Source organism: Typopeltis vanoorti, chromosome 11 (assembly GCF_054136105.1).
Source record: "Typopeltis vanoorti isolate ZY-2024b chromosome 11, IOZ_Tvanoo_1.0, whole genome shotgun sequence".
In the NCBI taxonomy this organism is placed as follows: domain Eukaryota; kingdom Metazoa; phylum Arthropoda; class Arachnida; order Uropygi; family Thelyphonidae; genus Typopeltis; species Typopeltis vanoorti.
Window position 1 is genome coordinate 63499187 of NC_143559.1, and position 22377 is coordinate 63521563.

Here is a 22377-nt window from a genome sequence, read left to right on the forward strand (position 1 = left end):
TTTAAAAAGAAATGAAAAGATTTTAAAAATCAAAATTCGATCGTCAACCACAGTGTGTGGTTGACGATCTAAATTTCAATTTAATTGATTTTTATATTTTTGCACGGTTTATATCATAATTGTGTATCTTTGGTTTAACTTTAAATATTCTTCACAATAGTAATAATAATAATGAATGAAGATTAAACTGAATCAGCTGCTTAACAACTGTTGAACAGATGCTTGATTTTAATCATGCTTCTCTGGTTTGCTATTTGTAATCAAATGATGAGATAGGCCTACTCATTTACAGCAAACATTTCCCTCTTGAAATCCCGAAATTTTTAATTCATTTTTATTAGTATTACTGATGTGGTAAATTTCAATTACTAGAATGTGTCGTCTGTCATTTGTTTTCATTAAATGAAGAGATGATATTCAAGTGATTCCTTTTACGCAGCTTGTCAGCAATTAATTCATTTAAAAAGTTTAGATTTTTCGCTTGATATGTAAAGATAACCTTGTTAAGAATTTATTAGCCTTCTTGTACCAGGAAAAACACTTTTCTCAATTAGTAATCACATTTTTACTCGATGTCTCACTCGCCAAGGTACTCATAAAAGCATTCAATCTTGATATAAACATAACCATTTAAGTAAAGTAACTATAATGAAAGATAAAAATATTTTACTGCAACGAGAATTTCAGATATTGACAAAGATGGATTAAAATTTAGCCAGAAAAATGTTAAGAAACACTTTTGATTTAAAATGTGACTGCTAATTACGCTACCGATGTGGACAGGCCGGAAGGCGTAGAACAAAAAAGAAAACGATGACATTATTATTCATAATATCGTTTACTGAATTTCAAACAAATGCTATAAATTCCGAATATTATTAAGAAGTCATTCAGTGTCAGTGTAAAATCAATCATCTCTGTCACCTGGTAGTCAAAACTGAAAATATTATATTTTTCAGCATCAAAAACAATACAACTCAATGATATATTAACTGCCGTAGTGGCAGGACAGAGTTTTCTGGAGACCCTTTCATAATACCTATAAAAATCCATTTAGCATTTTCGAAAGTCTTGTAAGATTCATTTCCCAATACTGTTGTATTTTGCAGAATAGTAATTACGGAACAAGAACCAACGTGTGATATTTGATACGAAAATTCCATAAACATGGTCAAATATGTTGAAAGGTATGTTCAATATCTTCCAGAATAGACCAATATGTAAAGATGTTTCAGCCAAGCCAATAGGACGCAACGTAAAGGAGAATAAGTTGAACATATAGAAACGGTAGTTCCTCCTCCACCCCCCCCCCCCGAAAAAAAAGAAAAAAAAAGAAACTTCGCAGAAAAAACAAATCCGATGGTGATTATACTTAAATATAACATTTAAAAATTATTAATGTTTAACTTTATTCAAGTTAGAGTGTATAACAAAATCCAATTAATATTAATTGGATTTTGTCATAATAAGGACACAAAACTTACTCCTCGCCAGCAGAATGTCGTGGATGGTCTCATTATAAATATTAATGAGACCATAAACTAATAAACCATCATTCACTATAAAACAATACGCATAAATAAATAAAACAATAAAATTAGTGAGGCCAATTCAAACTCCAACATAAACAGTTCTACTAAATTAATGCTCTCCAAGGCCTCGTACAGAATCTCCTGGAATTACTTTAAGATATATGCTGCTACAATGTTTTCCTGAATGCTTATCGCAGGGATTAACTCCTCTTCCACAAAAAAAAAAAAAAAAATCTTTCCTGAAGTCCAACTTACAACCCCTCATTTAAGTTAAAATTATGTCCTCCTTTAAGTATGTGATTTCTGGAGAAATATAAAAACATCCCAGTAATTGAACTTGTTCATTTTCTTAACAGCATCATAAACTTCAATCAAGCGCTCTCTTATTCGTCTTATCTCTGAGGTTTGCAACCTATAAAACCGAAATCTTCTTTCTTCATAAGAATAGCTACTCGTTTCAGATATCAATCATGTCGCTCTCTTCTGCATTTTGTTAAACATATCAATGTCCTTCTTAGACAGAATTTTTAAGCTAGAATACAGTACTTTAAATCAGGCATCGCCGTTGCTTTATATAAAGAAATAATCACATCGTTTGTCTACTAACAAAGTTCCTGTAAATTACTGAAAGAATCCCATGTGATCTTACTTATTCATTCTTTAGACAATTTCCCTTCTCATAGATACTTCTCATCTTCTATTGTTTTCAGTATCCTCCCAAACAGAAGATTGCCCTTTCATTTTGGCAACCTAAATGAAAGTCTGGGTGACCAAGTGCTTGTATTTAAGCTATAACAACGCACGCAACACTGTCCTCTACACTGCAGTGCTTCCCAAACTTATGGATGCCAAGGCCCCCCCCCCTTTGGAAAAATTTAAATATTTCATGTCCCCCATCGAAAAAAAAATCGTAATACAGACATATATTATTATAATATTATTTAAATTAAGGGGATATTAAATCCCACATTGTTTTAAAACCGAATAAGAAACTCAAAGATCAGAATCAAAGAGTTTCATGCCGAATATAGTAACTATAAAAGTATCGGCGACTACTAGCGTAAGCTAAAGCACGTAGTATACTTCAAATACGTAGTACTAGGGCAACTCGTAGCAAAGGTGGGGAAAGTTCTGATCGCTATTCTTAGTATTTTCCATAATGTAAAACCCGTCTCCTATACCCTTAGTATTATACTTAGTATTATATTTGGTCTAGCTACTCACTGATGAGATCTCAATAAAGATCGAAACCGGTCTGTATGTGACCTCCCACCATAATGTATACCATCATACATCTCCTGGGAGATGGGTTTTACATTATGAAAAATACTAAGAATAGCGATCAGAACTTTCTTCACCTTTGCTACGAGTTGCCCTAGTTTGTACTACGTATTTGAACTACGTACTTTAGCTTACGCTAGTAGTCGCCGATACTTTTATAGTTACTATATTCGGCATGAAACTCTTTGATTCCGATCTTTGAGTTTCTCATTCGGTTTTAAAACAATGTGGGATTTAATATTTCCTTAATTTAAATAATGTTTACATCGCCGAAATGAAGCCTATTGGCTCTTTATTTTAAATATTATTATAATATTTATTGTATTTATCTTCAATACAATCTATATTCAAGATTTTGCGTTTGTAATTTTTTTTGTGCTTCTTATCAATACCTTTGAAATGAAACTTATATGAATAAGCATATAATTACTAATATTCTTTAAGCGCCGAAATACGCAGGACGCAACATTTGTGAACCAACACCAATGTGTGATTTTTTCCATTAAAATATAAAATTGAACAAAAAAGAAATAATAAAAATTAAATAGTTTCTTTTAAGATTAAAAAAAATCTACTTAGTCTTAAAACATTTTAAATTTGTTTATTATTTCACGGCTCCCCTCAACAAAACGTATGGCCCCCATGGAGGAAGCGGCCCACAGTTTGGGAAGCGCTGCTCTAGAACCCCAGCACTTACAAATGTCCACTGGAATGCATGGCTATTCTCTTCCTTTTCTCTCTCTCTCGTTTAACCATTCATCTAATCACATAATCTTACCTAATCTTTAATGCCATGTTTTCCCTACTTGTAAATCAGATAACTGGGCTAATTGCCTTGCTAATATCTGAAAACATAATATCAAAATTATATATCACATCTGATCCATCTGTAATACTATAATAATAGCATTAAAGTTTGATAAGCAATTGCCTGTAACAAAGCCATGTTACAATTTGCTTTTAATTTTTTTATTTTACTGATCTAAATTCATCTTTAGTCCGTCCTTAACAATTCACTGATTCCCACTAAATATTGTTATCGTAAGTACAGCAATTATGGCAAAGAGAATATTTTCCGCTCCACGTGTTTTCATTTCAGTCAACAAACTTGCTCTGCGAGGATTTACGCTGTGATTAAGCTTTTTTCTTCTTTTTTGTGCTTGGGGTATAGGAGTATATCCTCGAAGTGAATTTGGATATCTTTATGTACTAAAATATGTAGCGAATCAAAAAATTTTTTCATAAAATTTCGAGAATTTTATGAACAGGAAGTTATTTACGCCCTCAAGTATATTACAGTAAGATTACCACTTCCGATTCCAGTTCTAAGATTTCCGGTTTGTGATTAATGCAAAAAATGATGTTTGTTACAGTTGAATTACTTTGCTTCAGTTTCTATTTCATTTTATGTGCTAAGATAACATAAGAAAAAATTTTACCTTGTAGGTGTGTTTATTATTAATTAACTGTTATTAAAGTAGACTCATCTCGGATTTAAGGGCGATAGAATTGAAGTAAGTTGGTTCTTGTGGAAGATTTTCAGCAAATTCCTCTTTCATATTTTTAGTAGTTTAGTAATGAAATAGGAGACCTAAACAGTAAGAATAAAATAAAATTGAATTATGAATTAAGTTTAAAATAATAAAGCATAAAAAATGAAATTTTCCGTTGCAAATCGACATACCCTATAAACGAAATAAAAGTATTAAGGGTGACTGTGTAGCTCTGAAAAATAGCATAACAAGAGCCATGATTCAGACAAAGCACATAATACGTGAGATCATGAATACGCTACTGCCTTTTTTTTTTTTTTTTTTTTTCTTTATAAAAAAGCATGGGTTCTCTTCCTGAGATTAAACAAAGACCGTTTAAAGACTTAAACAAAGATTAAACAAATAGAATGGTCACTGTAATGACTCAAGGATACTAATTTGTTGCAGAAAATTATTACAGGAGACCTTGACTGTTCTTATATTCCATCTAGTCCTCGAATTTTGGTGATTTTATGAACGTGGGCTTTCCATCTTACTCGATCCCTCATTACTTTTTTCAACAGCTGTAATTTCATATTGATAAGTTCCTCTATCCAACATAAAGGAACTTACCGTTGTCTTGTCTGTCTCTTTCGCAATCTTCCACTCTTTCTCATGCCCTCAATTTCCCCAAAATAACTACTTTTTTTCCCAAATTCGTCTATTTTCACAAAAGGTCCAAAATACATACTTCTGTTTAGAAGTCAATGCCTCCAAGGAGCATGCATGATTTTCCAAATGAGTAGGAGAATGAAGTGTACTAGCGTCAACAAAGCTGTATGTATGATTAATGATGATGATTGATAGTAAGTCCTTCATGTATAGAAAGAAATAGGTGATGATACAGATCACTGAGGTTTTTAGTAGTTGTATTATTTAATATTCTTCTGTCTTTTTTTTTTTTTTTGGATAAAACCACAGGAGGCACATGGTGCTCTATTTCTGGTATGGTAGAAGGCGACCTGCCTTGATCGTCTCAAGAGAAAAAGAAGACAAAGAATTGGTCAAGAAATGATCAAGGATATAGCGAGAGGGGAAAGGATCATCTGGTATCTGGTAGTTGTAAGATTTACGTAGGTCACTGCTTCTCTCAAATACTTCCACATCTCGTCCAGCTGGATCAGTGATGTCGCAGAAAAGGAAAGCCAGTTGGAACTGCCAACATTAAGGTTACTGGGAAAGATGACGTTACCATTTGTATAACTGGATCGCAAAAAGTCGAGCTTCATGGATAAGGGTGTGAATAGTTCAGAGTGGTTTTTGAGGGGAATGTAGCAGATGAATGACTTTAATGAGACTGTCACTCGCTGTATTTTGCCAATTAGATTAAATCAAGTGAATATTTTTATTGAACACAACAAAAATATACCGCACATGGTCGAACGTGTGTGTGTCTGTTCTTTTTCAATACAATGCTAATATTAAAATTTTTAATTATTATTTCATTATCATTACATATTATTATTATTAGGTTTCCGAAAAGGCCTATCCTGCATAGATCCAATTTTTACTTTAAAATTATTAATAGAAAACAGAAAAGAATTTCAAAAAGAAACACACGTGGCCTTTATTGATTATGAAAAAGCCTTTGACAAAATTAGTAGACAAAAATTGTTTACAATATTAACTGATTTAAAAAACTGTTTACAATATTAACCGATTTTTAAAACTTATATATATATATATATATAAAATTATTATAACAATCTGTAAACAGTATTATCCATCTGGTATACAAATAATCCCACAAATGAAGATAAATACACTAATGTTTGCAGGTGATCAAATAGTATTAGCTATATCAAAAGATGATTTATAAAGACCATTAAAATCATTAAATGATATCTCAAAACAATATAATATGACAATATCTAAAGAAGAAACAAAAATAATGCAATTCAAAGGAGAAAACCCAATAAGAAGTAGATAATAAAATATTAGAAAAAGTAAATACTTTCAGATACTTGGGATGTGATCTATCATACGAAGAAGAAAAAGACATAGACGCTAAAATATGAACTTTAAATAATATATTTAAGCCATCCCTAGTACAAAAACACACTACAATCCAACTATATAATATCTTGTCAAAACCAACTCTACTATCCGGAAGCGAAACATGGACAATAAAAAAGAAAAGATGAAAAACGAATTCAAACATCAGAAATGAAATTTCTCAGAAAAACAGCTGGATATACCAAGTGGGACCACAAAACAAATGAAGAAATCTTACAATCCCTGAAAATAAAACCAACTAATTACTACATAAGACAGTATAAACAAAAATGGCTAGAACATTTAAATCGAATGGACAACAGCAGACTAACAAAAATATTATACAGATACAAAATAAGTGGGAAAAAAAAGAATCGGAAGACCAAGAAAGAGATGGCATGAGACCGGAACAGGCCACTTTGCCTAAAATCCATGTTAGGAAGAAGAAGAAGATTATTATTATTATTATTTGTGTATTATTGTTAGCAGAGCTAATCTCAGGTGGTAGGGTCACTTAAACACAATGAGAGAGGAAAGATTAGCAAAACAAGTGTTCTCTGCCAGGTTGGCAGGAACAAGACCTAGAGGAAGACCAAGATATAGGTCGATTGACATGGTAAAAAGAGCCTTAGAAGATAGAAATATAAGATCTGATAATGTTGGAATCTGAACAGGTAACAGATTGATTTGGAGTAAAATTGTAGATAGGAAGTTAATAATGATGTAAATTTTTCATGTAGTACTATCATATCCTGTAAATGTTAGGAATTTGATTATGTTGATGAAGTAATCAGGGATTCTTTCGTCATTTTTAAAGTTTTTGGAAGTCATCTTCACACTTTATCCTCCATGTATGCAAAGTGTCATCTTTTCTCATGAAGAGTTTACCATCCTTGATCCAGAGAAACTTATAGTCTTTATCCTGCTTGTTTATATTTTTTTGCTGCATACAGTAGATGCTTCATGTTCGCAGTCAAATGTTCATTTAAGTATACTTTGCTGTCTTTAAAATTACTACTTATATCTCTAGTACTTATTTTGTACTTTATGTTCTTGTTTCCTTCTAGCCATCTATTTCTCGTCTCCTTAGACCTGAATTTTACAATAATATGTTTTGGCTTTTTTTTTCATTATGGAGTCTGTGGGCTGCTTCGATGTCCTTCTCATTAAAATCCGCTTGAATTTTTTGCGAAATATTTTTTATTTCATACACATTTTCATGCGACTCCTGAGATCATCAACAGTTTAATTAATTAATTTAAGTTCGTGCAGTAACTGTTCTGTATTTTTAGTTTCAAGTTCTTTAATTTCCTCTGTTAGCCAACCTATCGTGTATAGAAACTCGTCTATTTTGGCAGATGTATACTCAAGCAGATGTTTTCAGTTCACGTAGCTCCTTCTTTTAGTTGCAGATCACACTCGTTAAATTGGCAATGGACATTGCTGCACTGGTGTCAGGGCTAAGTGACTCATTTGCCTGCGAGCGAGATGGTCAGCATTGCAATGCATACAGCTTTGGGGCAAAGGACTTGGCCACTGTGAGCTTGGATATTATTATTATTATTATTATTATTATTACGGGCAACTTCAAGGAGTCCATAGACTTATCGAGGAAGGCCCTAACATCATGTCAAGAACAACTATTAGACATTCACACAGCATCTATCATATTTCGCCTTGAATTCATTTACAGTCATGGCACCCACAACAGACTCTGGCAGCTTATTCCACTCATTTACCACTCTCCAAGTAAAAAACCTAGATCTAACACCCTTGCTAACCACACTCTTGCCCAGCTTCCATTTATGGTCCATTGTCCTCCCACCACCAGTCCTATTCTCAAAAACATCTTCTGAATTAATCTTATAGAAACCCTTCAGTAATTTGAATGTCTCAATCATATCACCCCTTTCCCGCCTATCAACCAATTTCTGCAACCCACAAATCTTCAATCTGTTCTCATAAGGTTCATTCCATAGTGCTGCTATCATCTTGGTCACTCGTCTCTGGATTCTCTCCACCTCCTCCTCCCCATGGAGAAGAAATTCTGGCGCCCATATCTGGGCGCAGTAGTCTAGATGGGGTCTTATCAAGGCTCGATACAGAGGAACAATAACTTGTTTGTCTCTGCTTGTTAAAGTATTTTTCAGCAACTAAGTGATTTGATGAGCTGATTTAGCCACTTTTGCGATGTTCCACCTAAACTTCAACTTCCTATCCACCAACACGCCCAAATCCCTGACCTCGTCAATCTCCTGGGATACAGTTCCACCAATGTGATATACTGGTGCTAATCTTTTCACCCCAAAATGCATAACGTTACATTTTGCCACATTAAATTGACATCCATTCTCCTTAGCCCAGTCCTCCAAACTATCCAAATCATCCTGCAAAATTTTAACATCCTGTGCACTCACTATTGTTCTACCCAACTTTGCATCATCAGAAACAAATGAACAGTTCCTCTCAGATCCTTTCCTATATCGTTAATGAATAAATTGAATAGTAGTGGTCCAAGAACAGAACCCTGCGGCACACCACTAGTCACAGGCCGTCTTATGGACTCTACTCCTGAATAAACCATTCTCTGATATCTCTCCATTAACCACCCTCCTATCCATCTCACCAACCGTATACTCATTCCCATATACTGCGGTTTACTGATTAGAATTCCATGTGGTATCCTGTCAAAGGCCTTAGCAAGGTCCAGTAGAATCACTGTAAACCCATTACCCTTATCCAGTTCAGCCGTCACTGTGTTATAAAACGTGAGCAAGTTACCGAGGCATGATCTACCTTTCATAAAACCATGCTGTCCCCCATACAGTATCCCATTTTCATCTATCCGATCCTGTATTTTTCTCTTGACTATTTTCTCCAAGACCTTGAGAACGATTCCTGATATGCTGATCGGTCGGTAATTTACAACATCAGTCTTGGAACCTCCTTTATGCAGTGGAACTATCCCCCCCTCTTTCCACCCCCTTGAGACTAACCCAGACCCAAGACTCAAATTAAATAAAATGGTCAAGGGCACTGACAATTCTTTTGGTTGCTCCCTAAATTTGCATGGAATGCATTTCTAGTTCTGCTTTCAGTTTTTTGATAATTTTTATACTGACTTTCACTCAGTGCTGCGTAGTAAAAATGATAGCTGCTGTTACAGTCAAAGTTTACGCACTTTATAATAGTCTTGTTACCGACGGCTATTTCCTCCCATACTTTGCAGCGTATCGCCATTTCCTCAGATTAGCAGTAAGTTAATCCTTTAGCTCATTGTTCTACTTACCTTGTACGTAGGTCAGAAGGTTATAGCAGCTGTTGGCAGTCGTCCTTGAGTTTCGATATATTTTTCATACACTATTAGGACACTATTAGAGGTACACAGTTATCAGTTATATCACCTTGTAGGGTAGTTGATAGACACAACTACAATTTACTTACTAACTTTACTTACTTATTTGCAATTAAACCACCTTTAAAAAATGTTTAAATCGGGAGACTATTTCATAGCTACTTATTGATACTGCGCCATCTTCCTTTTATGTTCAACAAAGCTGTTCGTAGATTTTATAGCAGTAACGATATGACAATTCTGAGAAATCTTTGGGTTAAGAAGAGACAATTCAAACAATAACCCATAATTTAAAGCACTTTGAGGTTCGATCGATTCATTAACACTTTAAGAACACACTAAAAAATTAGCGAGTGCTGTGCTGACGATAAGTTTTCTGAAGGCCAGAGGGGAAATAATAACGTGATGCTTTTTTAATTATATTTTTTTGTGAATCAGCACTTTTTATCAGCGCCTACAGAAAATCCTCCGTTTATTTGTTCGGTCGCGGCTGTCCTGGTTTATCTCCGTTTTTTTTTTTTTTAATGTATTCAGTATTCAATATCACCTTGTAGTTAGAAACATTCGATATGCTTAAACAAAAAAAAACAACAAAAAAAAGTTCCTTACAACACTCTCTCCTCTTCTGTTATAATAATCATTACTACTGTTAAGGGCTTTGCCGCTCACAGATAGAAAAATATCATTTTAATTTGATTAGGAGGTTAGTTTCTAATACAGTATTCCTAATGCAACATGTTGCTTTTGAAAACTGTGTACCGCACAGAATACACGGAGTTTTCAAAATGGTGGATGGAATTACTCAATCTGGATCATAACTAAATTTGAGGGTTATATTTTAATAATAATAAAAAAACCTGATACATCAAATATTATCAAAATCCACCTAAATATGGAAGATTCTTTTTACGTTTTCTGTTACAGAACTTGTAATAAATTTTAGGATATTTAAAAGTCACTGATCAGTGAACTATTTAGACTAGGCATTTTGTTTTCGAGTCGGTATACTACAAAGTTAACAAACGGATCACTGAAGTAAAACAAAATGATCTTTGTTTTATATGTATTGCTTCTCCGGAAAACGGAAATAAAACAGGTTTTGCATACTTCCTTATTCATTTAATCAACTTACCTTAGTACGTGTAGTAGTCAAGTTCCAGCTAATAACTCATTTACAGTTCACTGCTCTTTTGAAGCCGATTCGTTCAACAATTATTAAAGAATAATTAACTCTTCCGAGAAACGACTATACACAATCATTCATGCATGGAAACAGAAAATAAAATTCGTGACCGTGTCGGTTAGCATAGACTGTATTAAAATAATATACAAGAAAGTGAGTTGTAAGTCATTCAAACAGAACACCAGTACTTAGTTCAGGTCTGTGCAAGTAATGCATTGTTTTTATGTTTACGTCAGATATCTGTCAATGCCATTTGGGATCTGGTCCAATGTTTTGTAATCTAGGAGCAAGAAAATGAAATGCACTTTGGGGAAAAAAGAAACTTATGAATATTATTAAGAAGTTAACAAAAGTTATGACAGTATACAATTTAATTAATACAATAGCTTTCAAGTGCAAAAGAATACGGAAAAAACTTATAGGATAAGATAAATCGCCTAATAACTAAACAATAGTGTGAATATAATGGAAAAATATATATCTCATTATTATAACTAGTAATATGGCTTTATTTTGCTCAATTTAATTAAAGAGTTCGGGAGATATTCACATGTGTAAGACTGTCAGATTGGTACAGTCATCTGATTTTAGCTGCTATCATAAAGCTAATGAACAAATTCCTACTTATAAAATTGATTAATGACTTTTTTTTTTTTCACTGTGTGCTTGAGAGTTTATAGTCCTACTGGATGAGTAAATAGTATCGTATTATTATTATTATTATTATTATTATTATTATTATAAGAGAGTTCCACGGGAGTCACAAATTCATCATGGGAGGCCTGCTCAGCCAGCAACTATCACTCTCAAATTTATATATATATATATATATATATATATATATATTTACACAGATATATATTTACACAGATTTATATATATATATATAAATCTGTGTAAATATCTGTTTACACAGATTCAGTGTATAATTTTAATTAGCTCTAACAAAAAAAATGTTTACTGTATTATTATTTAATGATTAAACGCTATGAATGATAAAGATATTTGGACGTAAACAACTTCTGAAGATTAACAAAAACTTACCTGCTTCTCGTAAATAAATGACATCATTATATATATATATATATATATATATATATATATATATATATATATATATATATATATATATATATATATATATATATATATATATATATATATATATACTCAGGTTTATGAATGATACCCTCCCGAATTCCGTACGAGGCGATCGGTTATATTTATACTATTCTTGGTATCGTTCATTGCAATTTATCAGCACCAGTAAAGTTTCATATTGGCACATATATTAATGTGTGCCAATATGTCTCTATATTATCATGCCAAAAGCGTCAAGTACAGAACATAACACCGCTACAACATTATAGCAGGAACTGGGACGATGCTTTCATCCCCGTATTCAAAGGTTCAGATTTTATATCCTATAATTAATTATAATTATAATTAACTATAATTATTACTATAATTAAAAATACACACACGCACACACGAAGTAGTGATAATATCAGAATATTCAAGTTTCAAGCGTTACATTTTACATATTCACTTTGCAGGGATATGTTACATTAAACGCGAGGATAAAGGAAAATAAATATCTAGCAAGCATAGGCTGAAGTATTATGGGAAGTTAATTTAGTCCGATTAGAAATGATTCATAAGTTATCTGCGTGATTTTGAAATATTTCGTTTTAACTAATCTGTTTACACAGATTCAGTGTATAATTTTAATTAGCTCTAACAAAAAAAAATGTTTACTGTATTATTATTTAATGATTAAACGCTATGAATGATAAAGATATTTGGACGTAAAAAACTTCTGAAGATTAACAAAAACTTACCTGCTTCTCGTAAATAAATGACATCATTAACATTATTAACATTTATATTTCATAGGTTTGTCGCAAGAGGCGCTTTATTACTTATAAAGGAAACTGAAAAAAACATTTGCCGAATTGAAATAGAAAATAAATTTGCTCGTCTAGCAGGAATAAAAAAATTTATAAAAATGATAACATGAAACCAAAATGTAAATTTATATTCAACAGGAATTTATTATCAAAGGTGATATCAAATAAGCTAGCATAAGACAAATAATAGTCACCAGTTGAGAATAATATAAATGGTAAATTTATTATTATTATTATTATTATTATTATTATTATTATTATTATTATTATTATTATTATTATTATTATTATTATTATAAAATGACTATTGCAAAATAATAAAATCATGTAAATGAAAAATTAAATAAACTTGGATAATAATAAATTAAATACTCAATAAAACACCACCTCCACAATTAACAGCTAATCGGAATTTTGCCTAACATAGCTCAAGCAACACTTAAGTAGCAGAGATACACAAAAGAAAGCTCTCTGTTTCTTCAAATCTACAAAAATAGTTTGATGAAGATATCTTTCAAAAAGTAATGTTAAAATACTTAACTAGATATGCTCTACGGTTATCAGAATGCACCTCCATCCTATCAACAGCAACAACAACAACAATTATTATTATTATCATTATTAAGGAAGACCTTAACGGAGTCGGGGACTCATCGAGGGAGGCCAAATACTACACACACCAGCTGTGATACTTGTTCTTGAATTCATTCATAATGCTTGAACACACACACAAAACATCCAATGATAATCCATTCCAATCACCTACCACTCTATCAGAGAAAAACCTAAATATCACCCCCTACTTAGCGGCATTCATTCTCGATTTCCAAGGATACCCTCTCGTCCTTTCCCCGCCTTCATAAAATGAAAAGTTTCATCAACCGAAATCTCATATGAATCCTTCAGTATTTGTAAGACTCAACCAAATTACTGCTTTTTCTTGATTTAATGGGGAATTAAAAAAGATAGGCATGATATATATCTCCAAAATCAAACGGATAATTAGTATTTGAAAATAATAATTAGTATTATTAAACACCGTTCCATAAAAAGATTTATGAATAGCGTTTTGATACTTTAAAGCAGAAATAGCCAGATAATATCCTAGATTGCTATATATAGCCTGGTGAATAGCATAGTATGCTATTCACCAGGCTATTTATCTTCTTCATTTAAACCGGATTGGTTTAAATAAAGATAGTTGTGACTATTAATATTTAAAAACAATCTGAGATTTATTTGTTGATATATCAGCTTTAATGCAAAATATAACACACTATAGTTTTGGAATTCAACGTTTTCTATTTTTTTTATTCATTATTTAAAGATATCCAAGATAATTCAGTTGCTGGCTTGAATACGATAACAATAATCGTAATGTGTTATTGAATCCATCTAGGACAACTATCATGAACAGATGACTGCTTCTTTAAATGAACATTGCACTTCTGTTTACACGTTCTCATTTCAGCTAGATATGAAAATGTGTTCCATCTTTCTACTTTAACTCTCTTCAATGACATCTGTGATGATGACATCACAATAAAAATTGAGCTCTTCACCACAATGAGCGATTCTTATCACATTTATCAAAACAGTCTTGTAAGAACTTTTGTATAGTTGATCCCAGTGAAGACTTTCTTCTTCTTTACGAGGGGTGTTTTTGTTACTCTACAATTTGAATATCACGCTCTTTCAATTTGAATATTCGCTCTTTGAGCCGCTGCTCAAAGAGCGAATGAAAATTATTAGATTTTTAACGTAATAGAAACCAGTGGCTTAACGACGTAACGATCTTCTTTCACCAGAAATATTGACCTCTCTTTAGGACGGGAGAACTTTTTGGACTCCTTTTACATTTAATTATATATATATATATATATATATATATATATATATATATATATATATATATATTAGGGTTATATATATTAGGGTTACCAAGTAATTTTATAAGCTTGGTTATTTAACTCGTAATCCCAAGTAAGCAAACAATTAAGTTTGCGCCTGAAACATAGTTCAAGTCTAAAGATGGTACAACACTAGGGCAACTCATTGTAAATATACAATGTGTTGGGGATAATATACAGTATCCTCAAGTTAAAAAATTAATTATATATATAAATAAAAGACAGCGTGACAGCTGACAGTTCAGGGTTATTAAAAATGGAGCGCTACACGAATGAACGACGCATTTTCATTGTTGAGCAATATTTTAAAAATAATCAAGTTTGGGCAGCTACATTTCGCAATTTTCGTACAAAATATGGTCGGAATAGTGATTTAACTTCATCAACTGTGAAAAGATTAATTAAAAAATTCAAGGAAACTGGATCAATTAGTGATCTTATACACTCTGGCCGTCCTTCAACAAGTCGTTCAACAGAAAACATCGAAGCAGTTCGTAAGAGTGTTGCCGAGAGTCCAGGAATTCGTCACCGTGGTCTTGAATTAGGCATTTCGAGAAGCTCTCTACAGCGTATTCTCACGAAAGATTTGCATCTTTATGCTTACAAAGTTCAATTGACTCAAGAACTGAAGCCTACTGACCCCACAGAGCGAAGAGCGTTCGTTGAATGGATTATGGAACAACAACAAGTGGATGCTTATTTTTCGAACAAAATCATCTTCAGCGATGAGGCTCATTTTCATCTTAATGGCTTCGTTAATCGACAAAATTGTCGCATTTGGGGTTCAGAAAATCCACGAGTAATTGTTGAGAAACAAATGCATCCACAACGTGTCACTGTTTGGTGCAGAGTTTGGGCTGGAGGCATCATCGGTCCATTCTTCTTCGAAAATGCGGCTGGTAAAGCAATAACAGTTAATGGTGCTCGCTATCGCGACATGATAATCCAGTTTTTTGTGCCTAAATTGCAAGATATGGATGCCATGTGGTTTCAACAAGACGGTGCCACATGCCATACAGCCCGAGAAACAATTCAATTACTACATGAGTCATTTCCTGGTCGTGTAATTTCCCGTTTTAGTGATCAGAATTGGCCGCCCAGATCATGTGACTTAACGCCGTTGGACTTTTTTCTTTGGGGTTTTTTGAAGTCTAAGGTTTATGTCAACAAGCCCACGACCACCCACGCCTTGAAGGAGGAAATTGAGCGCTGTATCAACGAAATTCAGCCACATTTATGCAAAACGGTCATGGAAAATTTCGACAAAAGAGTGCGTATGTGCCAGCAAAGCCGTGGAGGCCATTTACCCGGTATGCTATTCCATGCATAACCCTATACTGTATACTTTATGAATAAATAAGAAATTACAATTTTTAATTAGTAACCTGTGTTTTCTATCAAAATTACTTCTTGCGTGAATTTTGGGACACCCTGTATATATATATATATATGTGTGTGTGTGTAGTTCAATTGCACACCAATGCAAATAAACAGCAACGGCAAAAAAGGTTGTATTTTCCTTTTCAATATAGTCTCCATTTCGCTTTTTTTATTTATTTTTTATTTTTAGCATAAACGACCTGCTTCAGTTTTTAATCTTTTTATATTATGGGGTCTGTTCAACCAGACGGGCGTTCGCAACTTTACATTTTCATTCGGATCTATAGACTGAAAGCTGATTAGTATCTATATAGTAAAACTCGAAATCCACTGAACTGACTTCTGTGTTTGTATCTTTCTCTGTCTGAATTCTTTGAAATACACCTGAAATTTTCCCCAAGGACCACGACCTGAAGTTATTCAAATGAGAAAACTGATAAGTCCTTGGGAGATACTATACAATGATGTACCACAAAATTACAGCTTTGTAGCTTGAATTTCCTTAACGTAATCTCCAGCAACGTGAATAACCTTTTCCCAAATGTTGATAATCGAAAAACTGTATGGTCAGAGCAGTGCTGATTCTTTCATTTAATTTATGCGATGTCAATTATACAGGCTCATGTTTAGATAGCGAGGAAATCACACCGATATTTACCAATCACATTCTTTAAAGAGTTGCTTGAACAAATCAAGGAATTGGCCCAGCGACCAAAGACCGGATGCTGAATTTTGTTTAACAATTGTATTTATACCTACCAAATACCCAAAACTTGGAGAGTTATTGCAATTCTCAAACCAGGGAAATATGCAAGTGATTACCAAAATTATAGACCTATTTCTCTGTTGTGTCATTTATATAAGCTTCTGGAGGAGGATAATTGATCCACTCCTAATTCCCGACCAAGCCGGCTTTCGATACATCGAGAAAAACAGTACATCACAAGTTCTTCAACTAACAATATATTGAGGATAGTTTTGAGAACAGGAAAATAACAGAGGTACTTTTCATAGACTTAACTGCTACTTACGATACGGTTAATCACCTCATCTTGTTAAGTAAACTATACAAAATGACGAAAGATTATAAGGTAACTCAACTAGTTAGATGCGTTCTTCAGAATCGAAGATTTTTTGTTGAATTTCAAGGACAACGTAGTCGTTGGAGGATTCAGAAGAACGGCGTCCCTCAAGGCAGTGTTCTGGTCCCGATGCTTTTTAAGATCTATACAAATTACCAGCCTCTCCCCAAAGATACAAAAAGTTTTATCTATGCTGATGATCGTGCCATTGCCACTTAGGCGAATCATTTTGAGAGTTTAGAACGAAAGTTATTTGAAGCTCTGATTGAACTCAACCCTTACTATAGTGAAAATCAGTTGAAACGGAATCCTCTAAAAATCAATTTCCATTTAAACAATAAACACGCAATAAGGAAACTACAAATAACTTAGGAGAGCACTCACTTAGATCATTGTCCAATACCTAATTATTTAGGGATAACTTTAGACCGTGCTCTCACTTATGAAAGACAATGTATAGATACAAAACATAACGTAACTACAAGGAATAATATTCTCCTGAAACTATCCGGCACTACCTGGAGAACACAAGCTCAAAGAATAAGGACCACTGTCTTGGCTCTGTGTTACTCAGCTACGGAATACACGTGTCCTGTATCGTATAGATCCTGTTATGCCAAGCAGGTGGATGCCACCTTAAATGAGACATGTAGACTCATTACTGGTTGTAAGCAAAAAATCTATTGCTTAGCTGGCATAGCATCTCCAGATATTAGACGTGAGATGGCGGCTCGAAATGAGTGTCTTGAGGCATCCGTGTTTACAGACCTCTGTTTGGCTATCACGGTTAAAATCCATGAAAAGTTTTCTTCATATCACTGAAAGCATAACTGAACCACTTCAAAAATCAAGACTGGTCTCATGAAAGACAAGAAATAATCGCCTTACAAATTGGGTTGCACCATCTGAAGGTCTTCCACTAGGCCACAGAAAAAACTGGACTATTTGAAAAGCTTTAAATAGGCTGCGATGCGGCGTCGGAAGATCCAAGGACAATGTAAAAAAAAGTGTGGACTCTCATGTGAATCGTCCCTATGTGAATGTGGGGAGAAGCAAACTATGGCCCACCTCTTGAATTGTAGGCTATGTCCCTTTAGTTGTACAATGGACGATTTGGTCAGTGCGACACTTAATTCTTGTGATCTGACCAAATTCTGGGAAGCAAAAATAGATCTTCTAGATTGATGGATTGATTGATCTTCTGGTGTAGTTTGACTTAGTGTGTTTATGCTAAAATTGTGTTTTTTTATTCCAATATATAAACAATTTTTTTTTGTAAATCTATGTGCATTTGAACTATGTTGTTTCTGACACGAATAAATGAAGGAGTTGAGAGCTTGATACTATGATAGCTTGAGAGCTATCACAGTATGATTTTGGATATTATCAGCATAATGTACAAAAAAAAGTATCTTTGTTTACGAGCATTTTCAGTTGCAAATTTTTGTGAAAGGACGCTTAACCACCTTACCGGCCGTTATGGATCAAATACGCATCCACATACGCTTCGTATCCATCATATATTTCATTGTTATAACAATGGTATTACAATTTTAATAAGCACTTCGCATCCATGATAACATGAACGTCTATAGACGTCTTGGCCGGTAGCGTGGTTAATATTACTGCGCATTAATCATTTCCGCCTAAGTAACAATATGTCGAAAAGAATATCTGTAGTTATAGATCTGGGATGTTAGTTTGGGACTAATATCATCGTTCCATTTGATAATGGAGATCCTTGATGCCGCCATTCGTACTTTAATGTTCCTGTTATGGTTTGGAGTAGGGCCGAACACCGAACACATGCTTCTTCAAACGTACGAAAGCACCACTTCTTTGGAGTACCAATGCAAGTGTTGTGTACACTAACTAAATTACTAAATATACTATTTACCTTCATAAAAACTGTACGCCAATTAAAGTCTCAAATGTTGCTATGTTGCTGTATATGTCTGATGCAAAACACAGCATGGATGTAAGCTATACACCTAACACACACACACACACACTTCATCGTTGCGATTGTTTTTCTATCTGTCAGTGTGCATTCATGATGAGTAATTTACTTTTATTTTTTTAATATGACATTATGCATCCAAAGAAAACAGCCCCCTCCCCTAACTAAAATCTAGCTAATATTTAAAGTATTTGTATGTTAACATAATTCTGGATGGAATAGTCATTAGTTTTGACATGACCTACTCATAGCTTTGTCAATTGTCATTATAGCTGAAATTTCTATGACCCATTACAGCATTCATTACATGTCCTATAATTCATCAATCTTCTCCGAAGACGAAATTACTTAAATAAAAATTAAAATCAAGAAATGTTCATTTCATCTCCACCACTTTTAATTTTGAAAATATATGGTATATATTCAAGAATACAAAAGCCAAATTCAACACTGCCCCAATTGAAAGATGACTGTTTGAAAAGCATCAAATCTAATTTATTTAAAACATATTATTATTATTACAATGGGTGGTAACTCCAAGGATTCTCTGGAATCAGCGATGGACGCGTTGCTCCACACAAAAATATTCCATATACACTAATCGATCTTGTTAAGCCGCACCACAATACATTTACTTCGAAAATGTATTTTTGCCTATTCATATGGGAATGCGTTTTTTTTTTTTTTTGCAAAAGAAGAAAACTTGTTCTAGAAGGGAAAATAAAACCCACAAATTTCTATACAATCTTATAAATCTGGCTAAGTACACTTCAAAAGAAAAGCGCTTGTACAGATTCTTCAAGTCTGATACAGGATTCGAATCGAGGACTTTCCGACCAAAGGGCGTTGTCATTACTGGGTGAACTATGGAGGTTCAATGTTTTTTCCAAATTTAAACACTGCGGAAGTGCGAATTTAGAAAGTCTTATTAGAAATGTAGATGATTTATTGAATTATTTAAAAGCAACTTCTATAAAATATAATTTTAACAAAGGAAGCATTTAGAAAAAGTAATTTAAAAATTGCTGAGTTAGAAAAAATTAATTAAAATGGGAGCTGAATTACGAAAGTAATTATGCGTAAATTTAAAGAAATTCAAAGTTTTTTTTTTTTTTTTTAGTTCGCAAATTAGCGCCTGTACATACTCCAATACCTAGTACTGTATTGCAATACATCTAACGATGTTATTCTAATTTAGATCTTTCCTGGTTATACAGATTACGTACTGCACGTCTTCAGTGTTTTGTAAAGTTTAAAATTTATAATACATTTCAAATTATTCTGCGATTTGGATACTAGAATTTGTTTGGTTTTTCCTAGGACTGATTTAATGCTTACTTATAAAGGCACTGCAAAATCAGAAATTTTTTCCAAATTTTATATTAATATAATTGATTTTGGAATAACTTGTTGCTCGTTAATATATTCATAGGTGTCTCCTCGCTAAAGAACTTCGTTTTCTGCCATTCAAGTTCATTCTCATTGGGATAGTGAATGTACAGCGTCTATCTTTTGAGGCAGCGGGCTCTACCAAATAATAGTAGGGGAGGCCAGTTGGATAAACGATAGATATCGATTTCAGACGTTCTTATCATCTTCCGAAGCTTTAAGGGAAGTTTTTAGTTGCTCAAATAGTGGCAAGTAAGTAAAGTACGAAATGATGCATCCTGTAAGAAGTAGTATAATTAGTTTAAAGCATACACAATTGTAACATGATTTCTTTTCAATAACTATTTACAGTTTCAGATTTTGTTAATTATATATTGCTACAAAACAAATCATGTTTGTTTTTAATTTTTCGTGTTTTTATTTATGATACTGTTTTTCTTATTTGCTCTTTCTTACAAAGTACATCCAGGCTTAACGTTAATTAGCATACATGCTAGCGATATTTTATGAATTGCACTAGAGAAGCGATCGTCGTCTGCTTTTCTAGCTGCGCTGTGTGTAGTGGAACACGTTACATTTTGTTATGGTATAAGTACGCCCAGCTCAGTACAAGTTTATGGAATATTCATAATAAAATAATGAAAGCCCATAGACTTTTAAACATATACATTTAATAGTTTTGTTTTAATATGGTTATGGTTTTTGTAATTTATAGTGTATAATATATTGCTTTAAAGTCTTAGTGTAAACAACTTGCGGTTAAAATCATCACAAGCTCATAAAAATATGATCGAAAATTCAGTCAGAAAGATTCGAAAAATCCAGTAAGAAATTCAGAAAATATTTTTCAGTTTATCACTGCAAATTCATTCGAACTCTGAAGATAATACCATGCCATTTGTTTGGTTTTAGCGATTCTGAGGGGGGGGGGACGAACAGGAGCTTTAACTGGAGGATTAGTTCGCTTGATATATGGCGTATTATTAAGTTACAGGAAGAGAAAAATTAAGGTGAATTATCGGTTATATCAGTGAAAGATGGATTTTAAAAAAAGGGACAAAAATCGGGTATTTTTCTTCGAGTATCCAATTGTCACGAAAAATTTTAGCTAAAAATAATTAACTTATCAGAATTGTTTGTTTTCGCTTAAATTAAAATATCATACTAGCTCTCGTATAGAATCATCCAAGGTATATATATATATATAGATGGTGGCATTAATATGAATTCTTTGAATTAAATTATCCAGGAAAACTGCGTGTACGCTCAATGTCGCGTAAAATTCCGAGTGGCTTCCATTGTACTTGAACTGAAATCCTAATACCTCGCATATTTTTTGCTGTTCGTTCGCACGGGCGTTATAGAGAGTTTAAGTCCACGCTTACAAAATAGTGCCTCCTATTAAGAAAGTTTTCACTACCCCCAACTGCACATATTCATTTGTACGTACTAAAATTCCTGTCCTCTCTCAACTTCGGTATTTTTTGGGGAAAAAATAAACAAAATCTTGAGAATCTTAAATCTGCACTATTTTGACCTGGAGTTACTATCACAGATGCCTAAATAACATATGACGAGAGCCGCGTTTCTCTTTGAAAATTTGACTTAAAAAAAAAATAGTTTGCTTGAATATTATGTCAGCATTTTCTGATGATTCCTCCCCCCCCCCAAAAAAAAAAATCCATTTCATTCAGAGTTGGGAACCTCTAGTTGTCATAAACTAAAGCATTAATATGGGACGAAATAAGCCAGGCTTAATTTATAGGTAACGATGATAAGTTAAAATGATTAAAGCAGGAGTAATTAAATTTCAGCTAAGTTAGTTGCAGGCTTCTTTTACTCCAATTGATAGCTTAGGGATCTCATCA

General features: G+C 33.2%; 1 long non-coding RNA gene across 1 annotated transcript in view; it reads right to left on the reverse strand.

Annotated features, from left to right (window-relative positions):
* The window catches only part of LOC150101668 (uncharacterized), a 105562-nt gene extending 101208 nt beyond the window's left edge, over nt 1-4354 (reverse strand). Inside the window, exon 1 of the long non-coding RNA XR_016549029.1 lies at nt 4253-4354. This is a non-coding gene — a long non-coding RNA (uncharacterized LOC150101668). The remainder of the gene's footprint in view (nt 1-4252) is intronic.
* Nucleotides 4355-22377: the final 18023 nt, after the last annotated feature.